The 12,941-nt window shown below is 45.4% G+C and overlaps 1 protein-coding gene across 14 annotated transcripts in view; it reads right to left on the reverse strand.

Moving 5' to 3' along the window:
• Window positions 1-12,941, reverse strand: part of KIAA1217 (KIAA1217 ortholog) — a 325,812-nt gene that overhangs the window by 87,639 nt on the left and 225,232 nt on the right. The window contains exon 1 of one of the 14 annotated variants that reach the window (XM_033407872.2): window positions 1,603-1,850. The exons of the other annotated variants lie outside the window; for them this stretch is intronic. The gene's annotated coding sequence lies outside the window, so the exon portion shown is untranslated. Of the gene's footprint in view, window positions 1-1,602; window positions 1,851-12,941 lie in introns of those variants that run through there. 14 annotated transcript variants of the gene reach the window in all.

Below are 12,941 nucleotides of genomic sequence, written 5' to 3' on the forward strand. Positions count from 1 at the left end.
TCTTCAGTGTTATCTCCCAGAGTCCACTTGCTATTCCAATAAGAAGTGGACTTTAGGGGCTTCCCTGGTGGCGCAGTGGTTGAGAGTCCGCCTGCCGATGCAGGGGACACGGTTCGTGCCCCGGTCCGGGAAGATCCCACATGCCGCGGAGCGGCTGGGCCCGTGAGCCGTGGCCGCTGAGCCTGCGCGTCTGGAGCCTGTGCTCCGCAATGGGAGAGGCCACAACAGTGAGAGGCCCGCGTACCGCAAAAAAAAAAAAAAAAAAAAAAGTGGACTTTATATATAGGAGATACCCATTGCCTGACTGACTGAACCAGGATGACAGTTAAGATTCTATAATTCATAGTTTAAAAATAATCCCAGCCCTTTGTATTAGTGTTCTTTCTATGGAGGTATCTTCCTAGAACCAGGCACTTGCATGGTCTTGTTTTGTTTTGTATTTTAACTGTGTTTTGGCTAACGAGTAAAGAAATGACCTTAAATACATGCTAGGTTTTTCCTATACTATTACTCAGTCAGACCTTTTAGGAGAAACTTATATTAAACTTTAAATGTAAAATACATAAGCAAAACATACACACACATGCCCACAGTTGCTATTCACCTTAAAATACCTGAATCCTTTATTCTCCCACCAGTTCTTCTGATGGTCACTAATCTTCTGTATCATTTCATCGCTCTTAGAAAGTTGAAAATATCTGACATGTTATCTCACTGACACTTTTAGCCCAGAAAATTTCAACCCTAACGTCCTTATGTGAGCTTTAAAAGCATTTAATTTTGCAGCAAGAAAGAGATGACCTAAATACAAAAGTAAAGATTCTTTTAACACCTCCCCAGGACACAACATGGATATTTATTTCCCTGCACCTTGGCCCAGACAAAGAAAAAAGTCATTTATTTGCGCTAGATAAATTGGCAACGCATGAATGAGGCTGTTCCTCATTGTTCATCGGTTTGTTGGGCATTGTCTCCCTCCTTCCATTACTGCCCAAACTACGGCCAGCTCTTGGTTGAGTGAGTCCCTCCAATTCTTGTAAACAGCATAGTTTCTTCCAGAGCCTCTGCACCGTGGCCCCCAGCTGAGAGGCCGCTGCCCTGCTCATAGCACCCGGCTCAATACGCTGTTAGGCTCACCCTCCTCAAAGACCAGAATGAATCTGGGGCAGTTTCAAATTAATCACCTGAAGTCTGAGGTAGGAATCCTAACATACCTATATTTCGTTTCCCCCCAAACACCGTAAGTTAAATCCAATATTACTCATTTACAAGTTTCTTGAATATAAAAGAGGAGGAGAAAAAACTTACAATGGCTTCTGGGAAAAAAAAAATCCAGGATGAAAAATGTTTCTTTCAAATGATTTGGGAAACTGTCTCATTGTAATCATGTCTCTTTATGGAGCATTAAAAAAAATATATATATATATATATTCTTTGCGGAAGGGAGTATCATGTACAGTTTATTGTATTTCAAACCCCACCCTTCCAAGTCTAGGATTTGTAAACACACCACTCAATCAGACCATACAATGAAGTCACCAGACAAAACTGAAAATGGGTCTTAGGAGACTCTTTCATCCTCAAAGAATTAAAGCCACTTACTTTCTCTTAAGGAAATCACCTGTGCAGCTAACGCCGGGAGAAAGCACATTGGCTGAGCTCTCAATCACGCGATTCCTTTGTTTGCTGGCTTCATCTCAATCCTCGGTTCCACACGTGGACATTTTAGACAGCTTTCTTTTCAGAGAGGAAATCACACACACACAAACACAGATCCTAAAATGTTCCCTGGTGTTCACGACCAGGAAGGACCATTCTGTTTCACCCCGGTCTTCTGAGCGAAGCTGCTACAGGCATGGATAAAAAGACGTCCTCCCCATGATAAGCCAATTTCTCCTCCCCTTGGATATTAGTCACTGAATAACCTCAGCCCACATCCAACCACAGGCTACCGCACGGGTGACTCAGTCCTCTAACAACTGCTCACACGGAAAACACACACCAACAAATGAACTCAGAGAGGCCTAGGTAAATGGGGTAACAATGAAGGAAATATTACAAGACAGATCTTACTAAGGCGAAGAGGGTCACGAACACAAGCAAACGACCAGCCACCAACAAACAAAATCATCAGAAAACCCAACATGCTCATTTTCCCCAGGTCCACCTCTCAGTGTTCTGCTGGAGACGGGGGGCTCCTGAGAAAACCCAGATGGGCCAGCACCCAATGCCCATTCTGCTGCCAGACTTCTGAAGTCCGTGGGCTGACAGCTGAAAGAAACGTGAGCCTTTCCCCCTGGTTTATAACGCCGGAGGGTAAACACGAGGGTGACAGAGGAGGCTGTCTATTAATTAACCAGGTTTTACCAAGCTGAACTTTGAGTAGCAGCCATGAATCAGACCTAGGCAGCACCAGGCAAGTGCAATCATTCTAGAAAACATACCTGAAAGGGGCGGGAAAGAGACAGAGGACCAGCCAAGGCTAAGCAAAGAGGGTGTTTGGGAAAGGGAGCCCGAGTCCTCCTGCCTTACCCTCGACAAGACAGAGGAGGGGAAGGCCGGGGCAGTCTCCGGAGACGCCCGTGGGCAATCACTGTCAACACAGCTCTTTTCTTCCAGGGGAACAGGCACTAGGAGGGCTGTGTTCCCAACAAGAAGTGGCTTGTGCAGCCCTCAGAAGAGACAGGTATTAGCATATTACCAACAAAAGGTGAGAGCGAGGAAGCATTTCCTTAGCTCCCAGGTAGGCTCTGTGTAATCACCACCGTGCTTTCTGAGCCCTCGGGGACTGAATGGGGCAGAAAGCCATTCCAGTGGGAACCCAGGGACAAACAGCTCCGAAGGCTGGGCTGCAGGCCCTGCTGGCCTTATGCCACACCCCACGACCACGTGCATTTTTCAAACATTTTAAGGCCTTTAGAGGTCGTTCTTGCTGACCAAAAGAATTCCATGATGTTTCTTAAATTCAAATCCAGTCAGTGTCGCAGGCTCTCTCTCTCTAAAAAAACTGTTTACTGCTATCAAAAAGCTCTGATTAAAGGAAGGAGAACACGGAGCCCATGACATTGCTTTCCTCCTAAGATGTCTCATTCGAAACAATATTTGGATGAAGTGGTTGTAACAGATGCCACCTGAGAGGTTGGAGAAGAGTAGACGGAACGTGGAAAGCCTTGTTTTGATTTTTAATCTAATTGGCGAGAGTTTGTTATCTCTCACCGGACTATGGGAAGCACACAGTCTTGGCCCCTGACACATCTGGTATCCATTTGGCAGGTCTTGGTCCCTTAGTCAAACGCGTGCTTTCCAGGAAGGGGGATGGAGGTGAAGCTGTGGGCCCACCCTGACTGCTTCTCCAAAGCCCCAGCTGTAGGGCATAGGATGCCCTAACCAGCAACATTCGCGTACGAATGGACCTGGCTCTTCGTATGTGTAGGACCGTTAGGGAGGTGAACGAATGTGGAGTGTCTGGGTTCTGCTGGCCCCGCCCCCCGGCCCAGAAGCACTGAGCTGTCACTGCCGTTGGCCACGTGAACCCCGCCAAGCTCAGCATGGGAGTCCACGTCTGCCGCTTTAGTGGCAGGTGGCTTCTGTGGGCCCTGCTACCTTGGGAGTCGGTGGGTGCACGGTGAGACATGGTCCTGGTCACCTGTCCCATCCCTTCCTTCCTGCCATGTTCAGGGCAATTTTCTTTTACACTCAAAATGCTTCAGGGCACCGTCTGGGCAGGAGAGGCATGGCTTGGTCAGGACTAGAGCAGTAATCCACCGTCAGGAGCGTGAGAGCTGGCCCAATCCCGTGGTGAATCGGGATGAGTTAAATGCTCTCTAGTAAGGATTCAGCGCCCAGCTCACCCAAGAGAGAGGGGAGTTCAGTAACCCAGTGCCAGCTGGGGGACCAGGCAAGGTAATTTCCTAAGCAGGATTCTGCTGCCACAGAACTCAGCTTCACCTGGGTGGCCTGTGCCCTCCAGAGAATGGCTCTTACAGGACAACTTACTGCAAAGTTTGGCTCATTCTGGGTGGACCCAATCACCAACATCCCACGCTCTGGTTCTGTTACTTGGCCAAGTTCTCAGCTGCCTAGCTCGGATGCTACAGCCTCTGTGAACCTGCGCTTCCCAGCAGTGTGTTAAGTGTCCTGCTATTCATTCTCCCTGTTCCTTTCACTGACTGGCACTATAGGCAAAGTGGAAGCAATTTATTTCTAGCGAGTATTAAGAAAAGACATGCTAATAAATAGTCAGCATTACCTCAACAGGAAATACTTTTTATGCTCTGGTAAGGCTAACGGTCTTGTGAAATTTATTCCTATTTCCCCTTCGCATTCGCTGCTTTATTGGCTTTTTTAAAAAGTACATATGCTAAAAGAAAATCTAAACCACTCTTATAAACACAAAGATGCTATTGTGAAGGGGAGTGATTTTGATGCTGGAAAATTTTCAAATTCATCTTTCTTACACTGTTAAAATTGGAAAGATGGTCATTTGGAGGGTCTATTAATGTTTCATTTGGTCATAAATGGAATGTTTCCCAGACACGAGACAGACAGACTGTTGCCAAAATTATTTAATTCTCAGGAAAGACACGGTGAGCTTCTGGCTATATTTAAGATGAGTGTTATTCCCACAAATATTTTGACACAGCCAACTCTGCTGAGCCCTCCTGCACCAGACCCGCTGGCTGACTTAATACTGTGCCCAGTGGTGACTCAAGATCTCAGGATGGAAACGCATAACAAGTAACATGAAATAAATCATGTAACTTCCAAGCCACAATCAGTAACTGTGCAGAGCTGCAGCACAGATAAAAGAACAATGTCCTCATACCGACACTCAATCTTCTGTTGGGACACTCAGGCAAGGACAACCTCCTTTTATATCTAAAATAGTTACAGTTTGTAAAACGATATTTTCTTGCTACCACTTGCAACGGATGGTACAAAGAACTCCTCATTATTTATCTCATCTCTGCACGTCCACCCACTTCCTGCACAGACAATTACTTTTATACACAACCCCCTTTTGGTGCTCCGAGATAAGTCATCTCCGTCACCCAAATACAAACGTTCAGTGCCTTAGATTTTGTTTTTCTGTTTAGGACAAGTCTCTAAACTCCTATTTCACTGGTCAACATAACATCCTACAATATATAATATACTGTTTTATTTATTTATAATGTTTTTTATTCTACGAAGGATTTTACTTTTTTTCCCCTTTTTTTGGCCGCACCACGAGGCATGTGGGATCTTAGTTCCCCGACCAGGGATTGAACCCCTGCCCCCTGCAGTGGAAGCACGGAGTCCTAACTGCCAGGGAATTCCCCTCTCCTCCACTTCTCTTATCTTGGGATGACAGCCAAGAAAAATCTAGATAACTCCATGGGGTGAAGGTACGATGGAAGATGGCTACACACACACACACACACCATCGTCATCGTCATCATCCAGCAGTTTGCAGTTTAGACAGTGCTTTCAGTGGTGATTTTATGTCACGAGCCACAGAACGAAGTGAAATGCACGGGTCAGGAGGTCCGGTGTCACTCTCCACATGTGAATGGTGAGAAAATGGAAGTGTGAGGAGATGAGAACCTTGTCCAGCTTCACACAGGACTAAGAAGCAAGGCAGCAAGAATCCCCGTCTTCAGCCTCAACACTGTCACTACTTCCTTCTCTGTTTAAGTGTGAGATCTCATGTCCTTCAGGTCGCTGAGCAGCTCTGCGAGGACTCATGCTCCCAAGGTCTTCCCTACAGAATTACTGAGGGTTAATGCACTTGAGTTTTGACCATGAGTGGGCAGTCTGGTGAATTCCACTCGAGAAGTACCTCATTTGCTCGCCTTTCAGATCCAGATTTTCAGGGCAAAGGAAAAGAGTAACAGGACATCTCAGTGGCTTTAGGATATAATGATACAGGTACTCTCTTGACTTCCTATTAATTTTTATCTTCCTGCCTCAAAATTAGTTATATAATTAATTATACATTGTACTTAACTAATATACATATTAGTATACATTATGCTTATATATACTTACATATCCTCATATATACCACTAGTTGATTATCACTATATGGGTATCATTACATTACCAGTTACATACGTGTAAATACGTGTATATACACATATACGTATATGTATACACACATATATATGTCTTCATTAGTCACAGACACCAGATTGCTTATGGGATAAAATATCTGGGCCTCATCTGATTAACATTCTTTACCATTAGGACCCCGATTCCGCTACTGGGTGACATTCCTGGGACCACATCTCTCAGATGCGTTCCACCTCTGTCACCGTGCCCTACGTCCCACTTACCTTTCATTCAGGAAATGGATCTAGGTGATTATGTTGTAAGTGAAAGAAAGCTGACACAACATTATATAGCTTTAGGATGCTCACAACAATGTAAGAATTTTAAAAAAAAGTTTAGTTTGATGATACAACATATCCTCCCCGTATCCAAACCTAAACAGCAAACTGACAACGATCTACCTAGAATTTTACGCTCTACAGCTACAGATTAAAGGACAGATATTCTTCAGAGACCACTGGAGACAATGCTGGTAAACAAACTGATGAATGGATGATGCCAAGTTGGAAAACAAATGGTCTTTTATTCTCGGTCTGCCACTGCCCTCTCACAATGTAGTACTCAAATCGCCATCAGCCCCTTTCTCAGGGCTTCGAACAGCCTCGGTTTCTTAACACCAAGCGTTCCCTGGTAGATTTAACCCCTTCAGGCCTGCCTCCTGTCCCCCTGCCCCTCTCCCCCTTCTTTCCTCACAACTTTTCTGGAATCAACTCTGTGTACCTGGGTTATAACCGTGGCCCTTCTATTGGAATCATCCCGTTGCCTGCATTCTGCTCTGTTTTCATACTGATCGGGGTAGGATATGTGCTGGTTCTGTTACCAAGTGATAGAACAAACAACACAATATAAGGTGAGCTATGTCAGCAGAGCCAATTTTAAAGGGAATTTTATGGATGGCTTCTGATGAAAGGTGTTTTAGTCGTGTCATTATTATTATTATTTTTTTTTTTTTGCGGTACGCGGGCCTCTCACTGTTGCGGCCTCTCCCGTTGCGGAGCACAGGCTCCGGACGCGCAGGCTCAGCGGCCATGGCTCACGGGCCCAGCCGCTCCGCGGCATGTGGGATCTTCCCGGACCGGGGCACGAACCCGTGTCCCCTGCATCGGCAGGCGGACTCTCAACCACTGCGCCACCAGGGAAGCCCCGTGCCATTATTTTTGATCCTCGGCTGCACAATATTAGCCAGTGTCAAAAGAAGAAAGGGTTGTGTGAGCAAAGAGCCCCAGAGGATAACATTGAGGGACAATAATTCAACAAATCCACCAAGTTCAATTTTTCCCTCCAAATAAACATGAAAAAACAATGATGGCGGATCCAGATCAAAACAGCCCTTGTGCGTATTTTTCCTGGGCTCAGAAGAGCCACTTTCTTTCTACTCTTCACAGCAACTCTTGAAACTAAAAGCAGTTCCATGGGTGTCCCAGGTATACCGAGTATGTGAACTGGCAACATTCTCTCACGTATGACTGGGAATAGATGCCATTTGTTATATAATTATATAGGCTTGTGAACTTTCCCAGTTCTCATTAGTTACGGAAGAACTGAAAAGGTTCCAGGTTTATAAATTACATGAATATACTTCTGAAAACCCATCTGTTTTCCTTGGGTTTAGCTGGAGTCTGTGGCAGCAAGCCAAGGACATCTGCTAGTGTGGACCAGGCCAGTGGCCCCGCGTGTCCCAGTCAGGTGTCTCTCACCAGTCAATGCAGTACGTGGAGAAGGAAGAACACCAAACTGGGTATCGTGGAACCTGACTTCTTTTTTCTTTTTTCTTTTTTTGCAGTGTGCGGGTATCTCACTGTTGTGGCCTCTCCCATTGCGGAGCACAGGCTCTGGACGCGCAGGCTCAGAGGCCATGGCTCACGGGCCTAGCTGCTCCGCGGCATGTGGGATCTTCCCGGACCGGGGCACGAACCTGTGTCCCCTGCATCGGCAGGCGGACTCCCAACCACTGCGCCACCAGGGAAGCCCCGGAACCTGACTTCTGATCCAGGTGTTAAGATCCGGTTCTTTACCTGTAAGCAAGAAGTCTGATCTCTTGTTGTCTCTCAGGCCCATTCCAAAGGCGACGTTTTGTGGGTCTGTGAAATATGTGAGTAGTCACTATGTATGCAAAGCCATGCAAAGCCCAAGGTTAAGGCTGAGGATGGCAAAAGAATCTTTACGCCACAGTTCCTACCTTTTAAGAGTAGAGAAGATGAAGCATGGACATGAGTAATAAAAATAAGACAAAAAGCAAGAATAACTGTGGCAAGTGTCAAATAGGTGCGACAGACAAACCCTCTGGACTCTCTAGAAGAATAAGATTTTTCTGGCTGGGATAGTTGAGGAACACTTCTCTGAAGAGGTGAGATTTAAGTGAGTCCACAAATTATGAGCAGAATTTCAGTAGGGAAGAAAGAGTTTCCTTTCTTAGGAATTCCAGGCAGGAAGAAAGGCATGGTCGTAGACCAGAGGTGGGGAAGTGTCAAGTGTCCTGGGGAATGACTAGACCTCTGATCCAACCAGCAAATTATTCTAGGGCAGTGGTTCTCCAAATTCAACGTAATTCAACAACATTAGAATCCCCCAGGGGCCTTGCTGAAACCCAGATTAACGCGTTCCACTTCCCATTTAACAGGACTCGGGTGGGGCCTGAGAATTTGCCTTTTTAACAAGTTCCCAGATGATGCTGACCTGCTGGTCCAGGGACCACTCTTTGACAAAAACTGCTCTAGGGAGTAAAGGGGAGAGGCAAGCTCACATCCAAATCTCCATTCTATTGTGGGCTTGGTTAAATCCTAATTCAGAAAGCTGACCTTACTCAACTTTGGGTGACAATCATAATTACCTAGAGTTTCTCCATCTGTAAATATTGGCAATTAAATCTGCCAGGAGAAGATGGAGATAGGGAAGGGAAACTAATATTTTTGGAGACTTCTTACTTATCAAATGCATTTCCATTTAATTCCTAGCACACTCCCATCAGATAAACAATATAATCCCCATTTGACAGATGAAGGAACAAGTCAAATACCAGGACGAGAACAATCTCAAACTCTAGGGTTAAGAAATCGGTGTAGAGACCTGACTTTCTCTGAATGGTTCAAGGTTCAAAGGAGGGCAGTGCTTCAAGAATCACTAAGGTCAGTATTATTCCCGTCTAAAATCAGGTCCAGAAATACCTGAACGAAGTCATCTGGATTGAATGTTGCAAGAGGCATGAGAGGAGAGTAACATAGATCAGACCATATTACTGTTATCTACAAACGTGGGTAGATAACTGCCTTCCAAACATTGACTCCAGGGCACCCAGGAGCCCCACGAGAATGCTCCATTTCAAAGGAATACCTTTGTGTTTTCAGTTCAAATATCAAGTCAGCCAACCAGCCAGCCAGTGCACAAGGCTTGGAATCTGAGATGGTCAGCAAAAGCACTGCCTCTCCTTATTTGGATAAATAACATGCTCAAAGACAACCAGTTTGGGAGTCGAGCACACCCTGAGGCTGGGCTTGGCGTGCCTCTCTGTCCATGCCCCGCCAGGCCTCACCCTGCACTGACAGTCCCTGCTCCCCGCCAGGTTCTGACCAGGCCAGAAGCCTCCCTGCCAGACACAAGATCTGCTTCCCTGCATCCAGGGACACACTGCTGAGCCTTTGAGCATTCCTACCCTCGAGTGATGCCCTGCATTCCTGACTCGTAGTAACCACAAGGAACCAAATGGACAGCTACCGGCCCAGTATGTAAGGAAGTCGCGTGCCATGTGACAAAATGCCCACATCAGGCAAAAGGGCAGCCCCGATCTAGTTGTGTTCCCCCCACCTCCAAACACTGCCCCCTGAAAGGAAAGAATCCTATCACACAGGAGATGAGGCAGGTGACAAAAATGCGTTGTCATCTATGGGATGCCTTCCAAAGTTCATGATTATCAGGGAGAGCTTGCAACTCCCTTCAAAGGGAAACAGGCTCCAGGCTGACCCCAAAGTACCTCATCCTCCCCCACTGCCCAAGCCAACCTCCAGCTTTCTTTTTCTTCTTTGTATTATCCTTTCTCTCACTTTTCTTCCTTTCTCTGAAAAGCAACATTGGGGCAAAATTTCTCCAAAAGAGGACAGGAAGATATGGGTCGATAAACAGACAAAGGGAGTTTCTTAAAATCAAAAGACGTTGTCTTGATTCCAGAGACCCTCAACTCTCAACTTGTTCAATGTGCTGAAGCCCACAAAGTAGTTTCCAAAGTTTTTTTTTTTAAAAAAGATTTAATCATCTTCCGTCTTTGATCAGTACCCTTCTTCACCACGATACAGAAGGAGGACAGCAGGGTGTGGTGGAGAGAGTGCTGGATTATGAATGAAAAGACTTGGTTTCTGTTCCCAAGGATCTCCTTGGGCTGTGGTCTCACGGCGGTGACTGTGGTCCTGCCACTGGTTCTGCTGCTAAGTGAGTTGGGGAACACCCTCTGTACTTACCCTGCTGGTGCTGTGAACATCAAATGAGCTGAATTACCCTTATGTGACTTTGCACGCAGAAGAGCACGGTCCACACACAGTATGATGAACATTCACGGGCTCACCCCATGAATTGTGACAGCAACACGAATAGAATGGCTAATCCCCACTTTAACACATGCACAGGAGGGTAAAGAGAATGATACACTCTCTTCTTGAGATGCAAGAGCTCACGAAAGAAAGAAGATTCTGAAGGCAGCCAACACAAGAACACCAGGCTGTATTATATTCCAAAGATCTCATCCTTGAGAAAAAAAGTCCATTCATAGGCAGTCAAATAACGTTTCAAGGAGGCGCTTTTCCTCATTCCCATTCCCACATGAACTGGTGATCCTGACCCCAGATCAGGAGACATAAGACTCTCCATCCACTTGATACTGGTTCAACTAGCAGATTCAAGTATTAATTATTTATAAAAATTGTGAGATGGGTGATGACCCACATCTTTGTTTTGGATCCTTCTTCTTCCCTTCCTATCTTTTTTTTTTTTTTTTTTTTTTTTTGGCGGTACGCGGGCCTCTCACTGCTGTGGCCTCTCCTGTTGCAGAGCACAGGCTCTGGACGCGCAGGCTCAGCGGCCGTGGCTCACGGGCCCAGCCGCTCCGCGGCACGTGGGATTCTCCCGGACCGGGGCACGAACCCGCGTTCCCTGCATCGGCAGGCGGACTCTCAACCACTGCGCCACCAGGGAAGCCCTTCCCTTCCTATCTTATCAGCCGGGAGAACCTCTCTTTGGGAATGAAAAGAGGATCTATGTCATCACTTGACTGTGGCTGGAATAAAAGTTTTGGTTGGTGAGGAGGAAGCTGAACCAAGTCGCTAAAGGCAAGCTTTCGGATGTGCTCAGAATTTCAACTACACAGTCCATTTTAGTCTGGTCCCACATTAAAAACAGGGACCCATGTGCTTTAGAATACTTCTTGACAGAAAAACATGTACCTTGTGGTATTGCTCAAAAAATGATTTTTGACCTTTCTGTTTTTTGGTATAGCAAAGTGTGGTGATTCAATGCAAACGCTGAAACTTTTGTTATTGGGCATATACGTGGAGACGGCCTTGCATGTATATGCACTGTCTCTACATTTAAAATATAAAAGTACATTTGGGTAGTTTTCATATTATTAAGATGCACTGTGTATATGAGTACATATCTGTAGATAAAAATTCTCTGCCCAAATTAAAAATATCCAAATACCACGTTTGACTCATTTTTATGCTCTAGTCACAAAGTGATACTGAATAGAAACTTATTAGCATTTCACCAAGTTTCTTCAGATCATCGTTACGAATAATAAAAAATACAGAAACATTTTAAAACAACGTATTTCAGTCTTAGAATGGTCAGATTAACATAATTATAGCCTTAAGTTGCCAACAGTGGCACATTTCTTATTTTCATGAGAATGTAGAGGTTCTAGTGGATCGCAAGCTAATAGGTTCCTTGGTCTAAATATATACAGTAAAATCTGCGGCAAATTTCTGAAGCATTAACATCTGAACCCTGGAGATATCTAGTGAGTAATTTGCGCTGCAGTAGAGCAGATTTTTTTTGTTTTGTTCTGCAGTTACACAGCTGCTAGGAAATATATTTTTAGATTTGCTTTTCAAGGCAAGCAAAAATGATACCCACTTTGTGGATATGGAACCAGAATGTTCCCTCAGTCCCTCTGGCAAGGGAGTAGGGACCCACCTACAGAATGTTCCATTCAGTTGCCTTCTCCTTGGAAGGGGATACAAGGAGCAGCCCTAGTCGCTCATCTGTATGAAGCCTTCAGACCCTGACAGTGACACCCAACGCTTTAGAGGCGTTTGCTTTGAAGTTTAAGTGCCTTGTAGAGCAGGTCCCCACTATGTCTGAACTACCTCATCATTGACATCATTACCATTTCTCGTTTCAGTTTTCCTCTGGCAGCTCTCGATACCATACCAAGGGCAAGCGAAAAGGAACAGGTTCAAAGAGTTCAATCAGAACTAGGGAAAAGCATGACCTTTGATTTCACGGGGAAAGAAAAAAATAAATAAAAAGAAAGAAATCAAGTACATGTGGCCATCAACCAACTGAGGGAAACAGTCTTCGTATTTCAGGAATATGGGGTGAGTTAGCGCAGCCTGAGCAAGGACCAGTGTCCCTCCAGCTGGAACGATGCACTCGGCGTTCACACCTTTTATCTGGACAGGTCTTAGATAAATAAATCTGCACAAAAGTGATGTACTGAACAGCTTTTCTTTTGGGCCAAGTAACAAGACACCCGAGGTCCTGAGGACGCTTAAACACGAATTAGATTTTATTCTGACATCAGAACGGTTCATGGCTGTCAACTGTATAATCTTTAATGACGTTTTGCTCTGGCCCCTCCGTAA

Source organism: Orcinus orca, chromosome 2, assembly GCF_937001465.1.
Source record: "Orcinus orca chromosome 2, mOrcOrc1.1, whole genome shotgun sequence".
Lineage (NCBI taxonomy): Eukaryota > Metazoa > Chordata > Mammalia > Artiodactyla > Delphinidae > Orcinus > Orcinus orca.